This window comes from Notechis scutatus, chromosome 1, assembly GCF_049901735.1.
Source record: "Notechis scutatus isolate UNSWTSFEM ecotype Mainland chromosome 1, rNotScu1.2, whole genome shotgun sequence".
NCBI lineage: Eukaryota > Metazoa > Chordata > Lepidosauria > Squamata > Elapidae > Notechis > Notechis scutatus.
In genome coordinates, this window is record NC_142009.1 from 60400200 (window position 1) to 60416620 (window position 16421).

At 36.9% G+C, this 16421-nt stretch overlaps 1 protein-coding gene across 4 annotated transcripts in view; it reads left to right on the top strand.

Moving 5' to 3' along the window:
- LRFN2 (leucine rich repeat and fibronectin type III domain containing 2) overlaps positions 1 to 16421 on the top strand; it is a 362212-nt gene that overhangs the window by 140570 nt on the left and 205221 nt on the right. The gene's annotated exons all lie outside the window — the stretch shown is intronic.

Genomic DNA, 16421 nt, shown 5'->3' on the forward strand with positions numbered 1-16421 from the left:
ACCATAGCAAAGGTCTTGGAAACTGAATTTTGGATCTGGCACAACCTGCTCTTTAAAATGAACTTCATTACTTCTGAAAAAATAAGATTAAAACATTGTACCTCCTTTCTGAAAATCCTAGTATTTCTTATCAGTTTTTTGCCACTGTTTCAGGATATAAAGTTCATTATATGAATCAATCAATGAAACAAACACAATTATTGATAACAGACCCTCATTGAGACACACTCTAAACACAGCAACATTTTTTTTAAAAAAACCAGCAGTTAAATAGATGCAAAAATTATATAATCCATGTATGTCATAATATATTTAGAATCACAAAGAAAATAATGCTATACTCTAATAAAAGCCTAAACCTACCTCTCATTTAAATTCACTAATACATTTCATCTTTGAACAGACCTAGCTGCTGCCATTCACATGTCATGGCAAGAGTAATCTACAACCATGCAATCCAATAATTACAGATAGTCCTCACTTAACAACAGTTCAAAGTTACAACAGACCCCCAAAATTGTATCTACAATGTGGTTCTGGAGTTCCAATGGTCAGTCAGTCAGTCTGTCTGTCTGTCTGTCTGTCTCTCCTTCCCTCCCCCCATCTCTCTCACACAACACAGTGTCACTTTTGGCCACCTGGCAACAAGCTCATAGTCATGAAGTGATGTAGTTTACAACATTATTTGATGAACCTGGCCCTTTGGATTGGTCCCTAGTAAAAACACTCATAGGAGTGTATTGACTTGCTTGATAATCATGGTATTCACTTAATTTTGCACTTAATTGCAAAAAAAAAGTTATAAATTCAGGTCAGTCACATGGGTGCCTCAACTTTTGACTGTCATCATGTATGATGGGAATTCCTGGTTCCATTATGGTCATAAGAGGTGGACTACCAATAGTTTCTGTGAATGGCCAAAATGAGTTTGAAACTGGCAGAGAATTACTACTAAGCTCTCTGAAGTTATTGTCCTATGAACATGGAAAGGAAAAGGACACACAAGGGAGGTAGGGTAGTGATGGTGGAAGTATTGTATGAAGTATAGCCAAATGAGGCATTTACTTTGTGCCTATATTCTTTACCATTTAAATCACAATACATTTCATTTTGAACAGACCTGTGCTGCCATTCACATGTCATGAGAGTACTTTGTGCCTATCTTTGTGCCTATATTCTTTGTGCCTATACTTTGTGCCTATATTCTTTACCATTAATATTTTGAATCCCTGCTCTATATGGTTTCACTATACAAAGGTTTGGGCACATATGTAGTTTTCAAACAGGCCATTGCTCTTTTCAGATGATTGGCAATTCTACCCCAGTACCCTAATAAACATCTTTTAATCTAGATTATATGGGGGACGTAGTGGCTCAGTGGCTAGAAAGGTAAGCAGTTTGGTGGTTCGAATCCCTAGCACCAGGTAACATAGTGAGCTCCCATTACTTGTCCCAGCTTCTGCCAACCTAGCAGTTCAAAAGCATGTAAAAATGCAAGTAGAAAATAGGAACCACTTTTGGGGGAAAGTAACAGTGTTCCGTGTGCCTTCGGTGTTTAGTCATGCTCACGGAGACGTCTTCAGACAGCACTGGCTCTTCAGCTTTGTAACAGAAATGAACACCACCCCCTAGAGCCAGAAACAACTAGCATGTATATCCAAGGGGAACCTTTACCTTTAATCTAGATTATATCTAGGTTTTAACCAGAACTTTCACTGTTAAGACATTTTTATGGATCAAAGATTAGATCCTGTGATCCTTCTTCTCTTATTGAAGAATATGTAGTGGCAAAAGTGATTTTTGTCTTAAACCTGCTTTCTCGGCAAGTCAGAAGGACAAAGGCAAGTATATGGCCTCTGTGTTTCATTTCTCTGGTGTGTTGCTGTAGGTCTCTAAGCCCAAACCAGTTCAATCACATCAGCTCTGCACCAGACATTTTTTGGGGAATTAAACTTTGCTCTTTGGAGTGGCTAAAGTGAAAAGAAGAGGTGTAAGTATAGACAGAAATGTCATGCACGGGAAGAAAGAATAAAATCCTCAAGTTGGGAGTGAGAAAATAATGCCCTCTTTTCCCATGAAAATGACATAATGAGAAGAGAAAATTGCCTCTTTTCATTACAGCCAAAGACTTGACCTCCTGCTTTGACTTACAGTCTGCACATCTCATTATCATCCTAAGCTATGTTTCCATTCCTCTTGCCTTTTCTTTTTGCCAGTGGAATATCACAAGCTATTATCAGGATTTGAGCTTCCTGCAGACCAAAATATGATTTGCTGCTCATTCACGAATCAAAATCCTATCACCACGGCAGTCTCTCAATTGTTTTTTGTCTTGTCCTTCATTGGGAATTTCTATATAATCAGAGAATTGGGGTTGTGGTTTTTTTTCTATTACTGAAGACATACTGCCAGTTATATGCAGAACTGCTTAAGTAACTAAAAAGAGTGATGAAAGGCTCAACAGAATTCTATCAAGAAGTAACTTTATCTTGTTACCCATGTACCCAGATAGGGACAGGAAGAATAATTCAATTCAATCAAAAATTCTTTTTTTTTTTGAACAGATTTTATTAATTTTTAAAAACATACAAAACATAAATACACAGAAATACAAAACATAAAAACATAAAAAAATCTCTTTTCTGAAAGTTGTTTAGTCCCCGGGTTAAAACTCTTGGTACAGACACAAATTCAAATTCATATTCATTTTACATACCATTCCATATCTTATTAACATTTTCAATTTTCTATATAACTTCTCTCTTTTAAATTTTCTCAATTTTATTTTATTTATCTCCTCTCAATTCAAATCATAATATTTATTATTCTTTGTCTGTTCTATTTCCAGCTATCCATTTATCTTTCTTCTTTGAAGAAAACTTCTCCTGGACACTAATTGGAGTATCTCTTTCCCATATATTTATAATACTTAATATAGAATACATAGCTTACATTGGGATTCTGTCTGGTACATTCTAAAATTATACAGTATTATCAAAACCAATACAAATCTATTCATTAATATTAATATTCATTTATATCTTAAACATTTAGCACATTACTTTTCAGTTAAATCACATACTTTTATGGGAGCACCTATTTTCCATAGTTATTCCCCCCCACACACACACACATCACATATAATTGATCATTATTTCATTACGATGTTCCCCCTTCTCCTACTTCAAATCTCTCATTTCAGAAAAAGTTTCACTAGTATAACATGATCTAATCATTAATATTAACAATCATTTATATCTTAAACATTTTACCCATTTCAGTTAAATATCATGCCTTTGTGGGAACACTTATGCTTTCCAAAATTATTTCCCCCCCACATCACATATCTTAAATCATTGTTTCATTGAAGTACTCCCCTTTTCTTAACAAAAATGTCACTAAATTATACTAAATATTTTATCACATTTTAAATTGCATATTATTTCCAATTTTCTATGGTTATTTCTAAGTACAAATGTAGAAATACAATCTTATATACCTTTCTAGAATCCCTTTTTCAATAAAATTTATCCATTATCTCTAAAAAACTTTTGTTTCTTTGCATCTTGCTCCCCACCATTAAGGCTTCTCATCCCTTCCTTTCTCCCTTGCTTCTTCTTCTCCTTGTCCTCTTTACCCCCTTGTCTCTCCACCCCCTTTTATTCTGCTTTCCTCCTTTCTGTTGTTTCCTAACATAATATCCCCTTTTCACCTTATTCTTCTCTTTTTGGATTGTTTTTCCAGGTCTTAAAGTCTTCTCCTTTTTCTCTTTCTTTTTTCCTTCCCCGACCAAAGTCACTTGTTCATCAAAGATGGCTTCTTCTTTGTCCCAGTCATCCTGTTGCTCATTCAGCTTTACATAAGTACAAACCGCCATTTCTAAAAATTGAAAAAGAGTGCCAAGGACATCTTTCCCTTCTTGCTTTTCTTTTTCATATTTTTGGTATACAAGTTTCAGTCCATCCACAAGTAATGCCATTGTATAGAGAAAAGGTTTTTCCAAACAACCACCCAAGTGCTTTTAATCAGAAATAATTCTCAGAAATTCCAAAGTCACCAAGCAGTCCAAACAAGCTGTTTCTTTTAAATACTTTCTTCTTCTTCACTTTCTCTTTCTGGGGTTAAAATTTAGTCATAAAGTTCCCTTTAAAATATATCTTTTAGAAGTCTTATTGATGTTTAGTAACTCTTTAGAATTCTAGGCAATCTTCTCCTTATTTTCAAATTTTGCTCCAATTTTTTTCCCCTCTCCCTTCCCACTCACAGCCAAAAACATTTTTTTCCCTTTAAATATTCAAAAATCCTTATCCCTTCAGCATTCAATTATCTCCAAAGCAGATTTTCGGATTTCTCTTATGATTCCATCCGCTGCCATGTTAGGAAGGAGAGTGAAATGAAAAGAAAAAGAAAAACTTTCCCTTTTAGGATATTCGCCGCTTGTAACTCTCTCTGGAAACAATGTATCCTTAGCAGCCTTTAAAATTCCAGGACACTTTCTCTTGCCTTGTCCCGGTCAAAAGCCACTTTCACAATTCTTCCAACTTTCTCCCTCCTGCACCAGCTTGTCCGGCTGCAGGTTTCTTCGTGGTGGCCATTGCTGACTGCCGCTCCTCCGCCTTGGGAGAAGGGGGTTCTGCCGGCTGGGGAGGGGGTCTGCGATACCCCCAAGCCCCTGTCCGGATCCCCCCTATCTTCAGCTGCCTCTATGGGGCAGCTATATCCCCCAGATCCAAACGGATCGGGGGAACCTTGGCGGCGAACGCAGCAGGGATCGCACAGTATCGCGAATCCCTGCCGCTGCCGAAACCTTGCAAACCGGAAGTTCCCAAAATTGCCCACAAGTATTTTGAAAACATATAAAAAGGAAGAAACTGACTCCAGAAATTTGATTTCACTAAGGACTGTCCCACTGCCTGACAGGGATGGCACAACATAACAAGGAAATATTAAAAAACAGATTTTTGATGGTGAATCTATATACGGGCATGCATAAAATGGGAGGAACCTGGAACAAATTGACTGTTGAATTGGGAGAGACCAATGTTACATTTCAACTTGCCCCATTTTGGTCTCCCTTTGGTCCTTGAATGATAAAAATCTCCTCTAGATCAGTGGTCGCCAACCGGTGGGCTGCAGCCCACTGGTGGGCCCCGAGAAAATTTTGGTGGGCCGTGGAGAAATGTCACCCCAGAGCACCCCCCAAAGCAATTAATCCAGCCTGCACAGAAACACAAGGCTGCACTGCCCACATGGCCCACGGGAACCCTCCCCTCCCACTCCTTACCCGGCAAACTTGCATGCTAAATTGCTATTTTTCCTTTTTCTGACCATCAGCTGTTCTGCTGTGCTGGGAGATTTAGATTAGCTAGGAAGCAGGAAATGGTTGGATTTCTTGCTTTCTACCTAGTCTTTAGATCTTTGGCTAAAGCTGAACCTCCCTTAGGATTGAAAGATCTATTATTCAGTGCAGACTCAGGGCAAGCAAATTTTATGTGACAGACTGAGCTAGCCAATGGCAGATAGATAGATCACTGAATGATTCTGTGAGCAACTCAATCTGCCTGCCTGCTTTGCCTGATTTTGGGTAAAAGTTGCTGTTTTTTTATAAAAAAAATCAATATTTATATAAATATTTGTAATATTTACATACAAGCCATGCCTAGCCAGTCACATGACCACCAACCCACACCTACAAAATAGGCCACACCCACAGAACTGGTTAGTGGTCCCTGGGATTTAAAATTATGAGTTTGGTGGTCCCTGAGGTCCAAAAGGTTGGCGACCCCTGGTATAGATTGGATATGGGTTTTCACATTCTTTGGAATCAGTATTCATGTATATTATGATTTATTTATTTATCCCAACTCATCTCAACTTCTTAATTGACATGGAGGAAGAACTTTGTCAGTTCTGTAATTTGAATAGGCTCATAGAGATATCCTGTCATTCAGAAATCTAAGGATCCTAGTGGAGATTGGTTGAGGTTACAAAACTCCAATGTGTCTGTCATCCAGTGAACTGGTACAAAATATATAATTATTCAAACTGAGACAGAGCACAAAAACCTGCTATTCTACCATGCAGGGTGGGATAAGCAATTCGGCCAACATGGAGGAAAATGAGTCCATGCCTATATCAGGCCAGACCATTTCCAAAGCCATAAAATTAAGGTTTACATATCCCATCAACTTAATTAAGATATACTACATTTAATGCTACTGGCATGAACAATTTTGTGGAAATGACATAATTTCCCTCTTTTTTTTAGCATACTTTTATGGGATTGAGTCATACCATTTGTCAGAAGTAAATCCCATTGAGTTTGTTGTGGCTTAACCACTAGACCAAACTAAAGATTCCTGAATTGTTTCTCTCAATTTTTTGAAATGATTTTACAGATTTTGTGAATGGGGCGTTCCCTTGGCAGCCAATTAACCTAGATGGTTATTGCATAATTATCCTAGCAGTTTCCATTTAGAAACAGGCCAGGGATCACAGGTTTTAGAGGAACTGTAACGCCCTATTTGCAATAAAAGCCTCTGAAAAATGACAAAAAGCTGCTCTGCTTTTCCACCTAAAATGCATGAAAATTCTTGCTTTTTGGTCATTCATTACCAGAGACCATGCCTTAAAATATTGCCAGATTTCCCATTTTTTAAAAAACTGTGTTAATATTGAGACAATCAGGTAAAGTTAATTAACTTCCTGTCTGGAACTTCTACCTCCTGAACTCTTTGCAAGAAACTCTTTAACAAGTTCATTTTCAACAAGTCTACCACCTTTATTGACATGTGGTTTTATTGTTTATTCATGCTTATTGTGGTGGGAAACACCTTTTCTTCTCTCTAAAGAGCCTATTTATGCTGGTTTCTAATTTACCATTTCAATAACTTTATGACTTGCCCTTCAATTTTGTTCCATTTTTTTTTTACGGGAGGAGGCTTTTTTATTCAGCTGACAGACACAATATATGAACACAAAATACATTGATGAACTTCAAATTATACCAAGTCAGAACCATGAATGGTCAATGCACTTGGGCCATCCAGTGGAGAATGGGATATTTCCATGTCATTTATATTCTCCTACTTAGAAAATTTCCTACATGGCAAAAGCAATGAAGAAGCAAGATCAAATATAAAAACTAAGGTATCTACTCTCATATTAACATTTTACTATATTTGAAGTGGAGTCAACTGCATAAATATCTAGTTCGATGTAGTGGCTAAGGCACTAGACCAGAACCATGAGATTGTGAATTCTAGATCAGACTTAGACATGAATCCATCTGAGTGAACTTGACTCAGTCAGTTTCTTTCAGCCATAGGAAGGAGGTAATGGCAAACCACTTCTAAAACTTTTGCCAAGAAAACTGCAGGGAGTAGTCCAGGCAGTTTGCCAGGAGTCAACCCTGATTCAAGTCAACACTGACTTGAAGGCACAACAACAATTGAATAAAATGTCAGGTCCACTTGATAGAGAATTAAGTAGTGATGAGGTAAAACAAATAGAAAAGAGCTTGCAATTTAGATAGGAATGGGACCAGCATGTTCATTTCTAAATAAAATTGAAAATAGAAATGTCTTGTTGCCATTTAGAAAAGGGAGAAGAAGAAATAAGCCTGATAGTTTCCATTCAATTTTATTTTTTTATATTTAAACTATAATTAACTTGTACTTTATTCATTACTCTCTAATTAAACAATATACAAGTAAATATTATACATGCACAAACTCACACAATGAATGAGTCCACATTTAACAACTATGTTTGGAAAAGGTGAGAACTCCAAGGTGTTGATATATTTGATGGAGTCAATGTTTGAAATTAACACACTTACTGTTTTGTATCAAAAACTAAAGAAAAATGAATTTGGCATTGAGGATATTTACGGCTCATGGAATAAATATAAATAGTTGCATACCTTAAATTTTTAAATACCTTAGGTTTGCTTCTGTGGATTTAACATTAAAATTGATTAACCAAATACCTTATTTCAAATGTACTGGACACCCCAAATAATGTATTTAAAAGGAAAAACATCCAATTTTCTCTGTTGGTACTATAAAATATTTGAAGCGTCATTGACTCATATGATTTGGTCCTACAAATTGGTTCCGTTGATATTTTTTGGGAATAACATTTTTAATGTACATCAATAGATTTATGAGGAGTTTTCGTGGTGTTAAAGATGTTAAATTATATCTTGGAACTTGGGAATTTGACCATTGTTAGGAGTTATGATTGCACCAGAGAATTATTTTGACAAATTGAAAAGTAGTAATATTCCTACTATTATGTCCTGGATTAAAGAAATATGTGATTTATCTATTTTTGGAAAGGCTATTCTATACTCTAATAAAAAAATATTCAATATAGATGAAGTGTAGGCATAGGATTTATATTTGGTAATGTTAGAGAATCATTAACTATTATTTTCTTAAGATAAATGTAAGCATGTTTTATAGTTGATTAATATGTGACATATTGTTTCCTCTTTTTTGTGTGTAATTTTCCCATATACTTTTTTTCTAAGAATTTTATACCCTTTATGTTTCTCAAATTTCAAAGTCTGAGAAATAATTGTCCTTAATTTTTGTGATTTCCCCTCCACGGAATCTCTTACATAATAATTTTTATTTATTTATTTGTATCCCACCTTTATTATTTTTACAAATAACTCAAGGCAGGCAAAAATATCCTACAAGTCTTCCTGCTCCTTTTATCTCCACAACATTGTGAGGTAAGTTGGGCTGAGCGAGAGTGACTGCCCCAAGATCACCCAAGCAGCTTTCATCTCTAGCTTTCTAGCCTTAAACATTAGACCAAACTAGCTGTTACATTGTTTCAACTGGTTAAGTCAAGAACCAATGCTTGAATTTCCTGTCTACTAATACCTACTTAATTAAACTAAATTAATAATTAAAATTAAAATATGGATGGCTATTTCAACTTCAAAACCAGTGATAGTTTGAACTTAGCCATTCTAAGGATTCTACAGCAGTCCAAAGTATGATTCTTGTGTTTCCGCAACATTTTTGTGTGTGTGGTTGTGGTGTTAGCATCACCTTCTGAGACAGCACTCAGTCAACTGATACTCAAGAGCCAAGAACTTTCTAACAGATTTTTTTTTTTAGTTTCCTACTTAATCCAAGCAAATACTTTTCCTGTTGATCTTGGAACAGATGGCCTAGTCTGAGAAGTTTGGTTCACCAAATGAGAGACACAGATTATAGCAAACAACATACAATGACTCTGCTTGAATCCTTCAGCAGATTCACAGAATCCATATTCCATAGAATAAGAACCAAAACCAATAAGAATTTCTAGAATGTTTTAAGGCATGGGTTGATAAGAAAATTACTTGCTCCAGTAAAAAAGTTTGGATCCCTGTGTATTCTGTCCTCTTGTGAGGAAAACCACACCGAAGGGGAGGATTTAAGAAGTCTTCCAATCAAGAGTATGCAGAGCAGATGAACATAAGACAGAGGGAGTTGTTTGCTTGTAATCTCTACTCCAATGATTCAAATGGTTTTGCAGCTTAAAAGCTGCAAAAGTAGATGTTTCTTAAAATATGGATTTCCCATACTTATTTCCAGATTTAAATCTGTTTATATTTCATATGTATTGCTCTTCATATAAGGGGTGTAATCCTCTACAATATAATGCATACTTGCAGGCTATTTTCAGTTACATGTTTTTCTGCTCACATCCTAATTTATTTAATTTTTGTATGTTGTGATTAAAAAAATCAAGAACATCTCCAAATTTAGACAAGTGTAAATGTCAAACTGTAATTATGTTTTGGGTTGCCTATTGATTTGGAGAGGTGTGAATTAAGAAAATGTGTGTTATAATTTGTGAAACATGAATACATTTGCATTAAAAGATGAGTCAGATTAATTTTTATTCAATCCAGACTTTGTGTGATCCCGAGCAAATATTTCCTGTGAATAAGTATATTTGATTTTGAACTGCAAAATATAATTTCCAATAACTCTGAATGATGATGATTTCTATGAGAACAGGGATTCTATTTAATAATATCTTATCGTACAAATAATATTCTATGGGAGAAAAGTCATTTTTTGAAATTTATACTGAGAATAGTTTGGTGAATATAATCTATAATTCTATTTCATGTAATCCTGTCACAATTTCCACTTGAAAACAAGTTAGGCAAAGCATCCAGAGCATGAGTAAACTAATGAAAATTTGTAAGAGTTTTGACATTCTTTCCAACTTTTACCTGCAGTGATAACAGGAGGCATCTGCATTTTCTTCTGTATTGCAAAACAATATTTTGTATTTTGGATGTATTGTGTGGATGTGTGCACTAGAAAACAAAGCAACCTAAAGGTTTGGTCATATGACCAGAATGGAGATGGCTTAGAACAGAGCCAGTTCTTCTGTGTTGTTTTGTTTTTCCACAACCTCTGGATTTCTCAATGAAATCCTTCTGTTTGCTTCATAAATTTGCTTTGCAAATTTTACCAAATTTACTTCTGTTTGATCCGTTATCCTACTGACAGACACCAGGGCTTCCTTAAACAATTTATTTCCTCTATTTCAGTAGTTTGAAAAGAAGGGGGGAAATTGACATTTCTGCTCCTCTGGGTGGATAAGAAGTTATATTGTCAATGACTGGCTTGTGACACTACCTATGGTTGACAAGGCCTCTGTCGTGTTGTGAATGATGGCATGTACTCTTCCAGTGTAAAACATGTCAGTTTCTTTTGAGTCTCGTATTTCATATCACTCACTTCTTTCCCTCTTCTGATAGCAAACTTTTCTTAACTTCAACCCCCAAAGAGTACAAGGTAGTGGTAACTTGATAGGTACCAGTACTCATCAGAAGCGTGTATAATATGCATTATTTTGCACACATGCATATAAATTTAATACAAATAATAAATAAATGTAAGCATTCTGGTAAATCCCACATTAACCATAAACCATCACCTATCACTGCCAAATGAACTGCAGATAGTCCTCACTTAACAACCATTCTGGAAGCATGGAAGCTTCTGGTGCTAATATGGCTTCCAAAGCTGACAGGAGTTTTGTCTTGGAGTTTTTGATTAGAGTTTGGTTTTGCTGGAACTCTAACACATTCCTTTAGCAATAGTTCAAAGTTATGATGGTGCTGAGAAAAGTGTCTTGCTACTATTCTTCAAGCCATAGCATTCCCCCATAGTCATATGACTGTAATTTGGGCACTTGGCCACCATTGCACTTTTGTGATGGTTGCAGCACCCTGCAATCACATGATCATCATTTGTGACCATTCCTAAACAGCTTCCAATAAGCAAAATCAATGGAGAAGCCAGAAGAAGATTACAAGTTACATCATATGACATCTCATTTAACGAGTCATTAGGTTATTAATAACTACAGCAAAAAATTGTGAAATCAGGTACAGTCATATAATACTTCATTTAACAACTAATCCCCTTAACAAAGTTTTTTCCCCCAGTCCTTGTTGGGGTTGCAAGTTGGGATGCAACAAATAGTCTGAGATGATAAACCCCTTAACCAGGGGTGGGATTCTACCAGTTCACACCTATTCTCTAGAACTGGTTGTTAACATTCTAAGCAGTTCGGAGAACCGGTTGTTAGAAGAAATTACTGGCCTAATCTTGTAAGGAAGGCAGGAAGGAAATATTCTGGCGTTGCTTACAGAAACAGCCTCTCCATTAACTCTTATTACATTCTTGGCAGGACTAGACTTCTTGTCTCTGGAACTTCTCTGGAGTTTTTTCCCCCTCCTTTGCTGGTACTTTGCCAGCAAAGTACCATTTTTCACACTTACAACTGTTCCAGCATCCACACAGTTATGAGAAGTCAGGCGAGGAGATGCGTGCCTCAATGTGAGTGATATTGAGTTGGCCACACCCAGCCAATAACATGAGCACCAAGCCATGTCCACCCAGTCACATGACCACCACCCAAGCCATGCCCACAGAACCGGTTGTTAAAAATTTGAATCCCACCCCTGCCCTTAACAATGTTTTTTTTTCCCCAGTCCTTGTTGTGGTTGCAAGTTGGGCTGCAATGGAAGAGTCTGAGATGATAGGGAGTGAGAGTTCCATTCTCTGCTGCGCTGGTCAGATCAGAATGGACCTGGAATACTGTACTCTCTTATGTCCTGTTTTGACTGCCACAATTCCAGAAAGATGCTGAGGAACTAGAAAGAGTACAGAGAACAGCAAACCTGGCCCATTTGTGTTGGAGGCACTGTTTAAGGCACTTCTGGGTTGAAAGGCTTAGACAGTGGTATCAGAGGGTTGCCCACAGAGCAGGGGTGGTATTCTACCGGTTTGGCCTGGTTCAGCTGAACCAGTAGCTCCGACGATCATCTGTGAGTGAACTGGTTCACTCCAACAATCAGCTGCTGGGTCCTCCCACCTGCCCTGGCTCTTTATTACTTTTATTTCCTGCTTTTCAATCTCAGCTGCTTCGCACAAAACAGCCAATTGCCACACATTGGCTGTTTTACAGATAGGACTTTCAAAAGAAGGTGAGTTGCAAATGCTGTGCACATGCAAAGTACGAGCTCACAACGAACCAGTAGGAAAACTTTTTATAACCCACCACTGCCATGGAGCTCTTTTCATGTCCCTATAGAATAGAATAGTTTTATTGGCCAGGTGTGATTGGACACACAAGGAATTTGTCTTGGTGTAAATACTCTCAGTATACATAAAGAAAAGATACATTTGTTAAGAATCAAAAATCATAACGTACAACACTTAATGATAGTCACAGGGTACAATCAACAATCAAATCATACTAGGAAACAGTCAATATAAATCGTAAGGATACAGTGATAAAGTTACAGTCCTACAATCACAAGTTGGAGGGGATGGGTGATAAGGAGTGATGAGAAAATTAACAGTAATAGTAGTGTACACTTTGTAAATAGTTGAACAGTGTTGAGGGAATTATTTGTTTAGCAGAGTGATGGCTTTCGGGGGGAAAACTGTCCTTGTGTCTAGTTGTTCTGGTGTGCAGTGCTCTATAGCATCGTTTTGAGGGAAGGGGTTGAAACAGTTTATGTCTGGGATGTGAGGGGTCTGTAAATTTTTTCACAGCCCTCTTTTTGACTCGTGCAGTATACAGATCCTCAATTGAAGGCAGGTGGGTTGTAATAGTTTTTTCTGCAGTCCTAATTATCCTCTGAGGTCTGTGTCTGTCCTGTTGGGTTGCAGAACCAAACCAGACAGTTATAGAGGTGCAGATGATAGACTCAATAATTCCTCTGTAAAACTGTATCAGCAGCTCCTTGGGTAGTTTGAGCTTTCTGAGTTGGGAAGAAGCAATCCAAAGGAGCTGAAAAAGTTATCTTTCCTTGAAATAACAAATTAGAGGGATATCTAGTATTGCCTATGGATGTCCCAAGACCTGCCCTCGCAGAGTGAGATTTACTTCTAGGTCAATGTTTCATTTAATATTTATTTCCATAGAAAAATTAGCAGTCCATGGCAAATTTGTGCCATTTTAAAAGCTACCATTCGAAGCAAATTTGGATTCTAATTGTATTAGATTGTTCAAATATCCATATCTTGTAAAAAAAAATACCATAGCTAAACTATCTTTTACAATTGTCCTTAATATTGACAAATTTAGCTGAATTACAGTGGTATTGGCTTTTCAAAACATGGAGGCTCTTTTCCTGGCACTTCCTTGAATAACTGTGTGGTCACGAACCCCTTGAAATGTTGGAAAAGAAGTGCAGCTCCCATCTATCCATTAAACAGTTACTTTCTACTCCCCTCTCATCCCATTGAAAAAGCAAATGCTTGCCAGATTTCATTCAATCAGCAATTGTCCACCCAGGGATTCATTGTCATTGTATTCCTAATTTTGTTTCCAGTAGGATCTGCGATGGAATTCTTTGAAATCCCTATTATGTCTCTGTCTCTCCTAACTTCAGAACGGAGAACAAACTGCAGCTAAATCTTATGCTGTGCGTTGTTCCCCTTCTGCCAAGCTATGTAAGTAGCTCTTGTGGATAGAGCTGCAAGACAGAGCTGAGAACCCATCTGAGTACTGTTTTGCTCATTTTTCAGGATGTATTTAAGGACAGCTCCACGAGTGACACTACAATGGGGAAGGTATGATGCATATTTGCCTGCTTTCTTCTCACAAACATGCGATTGAGCCAGTGTTTGTGAAAGTGTATTTCTCACCTAGGCTGTACACCATCCATGGAACAAAGCTCATTTTAGAAATCCCCTTCTGCTATTATCCTCATCTTCCCAATCTATCCCTCGTGTCATCCAATCAGATCCTCATTCAAGATGAGGATGTCATTGATTCTGTTGGAACCTGATCGAAAGTGCTGAAATGGAGCTGCTAAGCCCAGGTGTAATTTCTGTACACAGGCAACGAGTAATAAATTCTCCCTGCTTCATCCCTGCGCGTGGCTTGCTGAATGCTCCATAGCAAATGTTTTCTCCCAAAGACTATATTTGCATTTTATTCATGACTCTATCAGGATTAATTTCAGTGTTTCATGTTGCCTGTAAATCCCCATGCAATATGAATGAAGCAGCAGCTGCTGCAAGCTGGCAGCTTGGGCATTCAAAGGGCATATCGTGCCTGAATCCACTTACTTTAGATGCTTTCAAATCTGCTCTTTTTTTTCCTCCCTTCCTGCACATGAACTACAAACTAAAGCAGGGAGGATTAAAAGGAATAACTGCTTGAGACAGTAAACTGAGGGGAGGTGAGTCATTTAACCTGTGCTGCTTAAATATCTGATGAAAGGCAGATAATTATCATTCAGATTTGAAGAAGGTAATATAAACATTGTAAGGTTTTCATGACTGGTAACTCCGGAGAAAGATCACATTCATCCAAGGTTTGAGTTACTACCACGGAACTCTCAAAAAAGCATCTTTAGCAGCAGCTGCATGATAAACTGTATGCTGCTAGTCTTGTATTCCAAGCTGTCAGATGCTTGCTACATCCTTCTTTTACCATCCCAGATACAGAGCAAAATGGTTGTTGATAGATTGGGGTATCCTCAGAAGCTACATTTTATATTCAATTTGCATGCTATTGCCAGGTGCAAAGCTTAATTAGATCTTGAACTATCCTCCCACCTTATCAAATCCTATACTTATGTTTTGATAGACACAAACACCCAGCTTGGTCTCATGATACATTGTAGTTCTGTGTGTAAAGATTAAAAATTTGATGTATTTGATGAATGGTCAAACAGCGAATAAGTCATACTCCAAGTTCTGTATTTGCAGAGAGACACTAGCTTCCATATTAGTTGACTTATAGGGCCTTTATTGTTACAAATAATAGGAAATGGTGATTGGGTGTTAATTTTACTAGATAATATTCTTGCCAAAGTAGATCGTTGCCAGGGAATCATTTTGGTGACATAATAAATTTCTGTTGGGCTGTAAAACCTTAGTTCTAGATGGAACTTTTGCATGATAGCAAATTGTAGAGGTTCATCATGTGCAGGGTAATAAATAAGCAAGCCTCCTATTCAGAAACAAACACATCCAATTCAATGGGATTTATTGCCAAGAATAGATGAAATTAAAGACTCAATTACTTACTCTGAGCAGCCATTTATTACATCTTTATAAATGATAAGTGCAATAGATTTTGCTGCCACATTTCTAGATCTGCATCTTGGTCTCAGCTGATTAAATTCTGCATTTAATTTCAGTATTTCAGTAAAACTTTTTCAGCATTTCAGTTGATTTTTTTCTTTCACTTTGATTTTATTTTCCTTTCACTTTGTCAAATGGCTTGTTGCAAATGGTTCACCAAGGTTCACTTTCTTAATTTAAATATTGTTTGTTGCCCCTGTATCATAAAATTGATGCAATAAAATTGAGCTTATCAGCCAATGGAGCATGAAGTGGAGCTCATTGACAGTAAATTTGTCTGTTATTGTCTGTTTCTGGGGTCCCTGAAATCCACTTAATCATGGCATTGATTTATATGACAAATTCTACTTCATTATGAAAAGTGAAAAATGAACCACGTTGATGCACATTAAAAAAAAAAAACCTCCAGGTGCAAATATGTTCTTGTCAAGCACTGATGATGAAAAGAGGATGGTTCTATGAACAACATTTAGAATGCATTGGATTACAGTCCCCATGAAGCCATCCATTTAGTTATTACAGGAGTTGTAGTCCCAAAATCTAGAGAGCTCCAAGCTGCATATTTCTGATTTAAATAAAAAGTTTCTAAGTCTCATATTTCCTCTGTGACCTTAAGTATCCTTTAATACATTCACTACTTTATTTCATGTGAGCTCCATGTTCTTGCTCTTTATTTGTACTTCATTTTTCTTTTGTTAGTTGGACATCTTACAAAAGGGTAGGAATTAACCTTCACTCCCGCTAAGTCCTCAACATTATGGTTCTATGATGCTGTTTGCC